The sequence below is a fragment of the Mizuhopecten yessoensis genome, unplaced genomic scaffold (genome assembly GCF_002113885.1).
Source record: "Mizuhopecten yessoensis strain PY_sf001 unplaced genomic scaffold, ASM211388v2 hete_35930358, whole genome shotgun sequence".
In the NCBI taxonomy this organism is placed as follows: Eukaryota; Metazoa; Mollusca; class Bivalvia; order Pectinida; family Pectinidae; genus Mizuhopecten; species Mizuhopecten yessoensis.
Genome location: NW_018481322.1, coordinates 1 through 1362, shown reverse-complemented (window position 1 = coordinate 1362; position 1362 = coordinate 1). Strand labels below are relative to the sequence as shown.

The following is a 1362-nucleotide window of genomic DNA, read 5'->3' as shown; positions in this document are numbered from 1 at the left end:
ATATATATATATATATATATATATATATATAGTGTAAAGGCAGACCAATGATCCTTACATATAGGATGATAAAGGACAACTTAGAGTTTTCAGACAAAATTGTATTCAGTGAACTTCAATGTTTTCACAAACATTGATATGAAAAGGGGCATAACTCTAAAACATTTTGTCCAAATTCGATGACATGCGATCGCGAATGGGCGTAATCTCATATAATTTCTATCATGCCAAATTTGTATTGACTTTGTTACCATTTCGAAACAGTGCTATGTAATTAAGCATGCTTATTTAGAGTAAACATTTTGATGGAGATGACTTAATTGAACTTGGCAAAGAACTGTAAAATTGCATTTAATATTCATAACACCTCTTATTATAAGGAACAGTAGTTCTTACCTTGAGAGTGTCGATCTCCCGTCTGTAGTCATCATACACTACACATACAAAATATAAAATCAATAAAATAGCTTAACAAGAAAGTAACAAATAACCGATAGCATTATCAATAAAAAATGTAAAATGATGATATTTTCTTCTTTGTTTTAGTAAGACTGAGTTATAAATATGCTGAACAGTAATTTTAATTAACATAGCAGAAGTACGCATGTGTTATAATATAACAGCACTAAGTCGTTACAAATCTTAAAACTACAACTTAATGGGGTTTTTTTCTGTGATAAATATTTTTGTTAATAATTTCATTATTATATTAAGTAGTTCTTACAGTACACGCAATTGGTATACAATTGAATCACATCTATTGGAGCAAAATCAATCAATTTCAGTAAAGTTTTCCACACGAAAGTTAACTGTGATTTTAACATACATAGAAGTATAACAGTCAGCACACACCCAGTACAAAACTTAACACACTAAACATAACTTACAGCAATCATCGAGTTTGCCGGAGATTCTTTTCAATTCATTCTGTACTTCCGGAGTGGGCACGTAAGCCTAGAATTATAATAAGAAACTAATTAATTACTACTCTATCAGTGGGCAAACATTAAGATATTCAAAGTTAATTATATGTGTGTTTACATGCTATATATATAAGTATTGTATGGATATTTGTGTGTCTGTAGGATATGTTCAGTTCAGTACAAGGGGATAATTCAATATTTACCCTTGTGCAATCGTACTCTGTAACACTCTTCTCGAACTTCACGGTATCTGGAATTAATAAGAGCGTAAATGGTAAAAAAATAACACCAATCAGTCACAGCTTCTGGTCAGTCACATCTACTAGTCACAGGTTTATGCTGACCAAAGGTAATGGTTATTGACATACGTGTATCGGTCACAGGTAATGGTTATTCACATACGTGTATCGTTCACAGGTAATGGTTAGTCACATACGTG

At 31.5% G+C, this 1362-nt stretch overlaps 1 long non-coding RNA gene across 1 annotated transcript; it reads right to left on the bottom strand.

The window, feature by feature from the left end:
• Positions 1-396: 396 nt before the first annotated feature.
• LOC110443999 lies at positions 397-1174 on the bottom strand. The gene is made up of 3 exons (XR_002462175.1): positions 1127-1174; positions 888-954; positions 397-434 (listed from the first exon to the last, which is right to left on the bottom strand). It is a non-coding gene; the product is annotated as an uncharacterized LOC110443999 (long non-coding RNA).
• Positions 1175-1362: the final 188 nt, after the last annotated feature.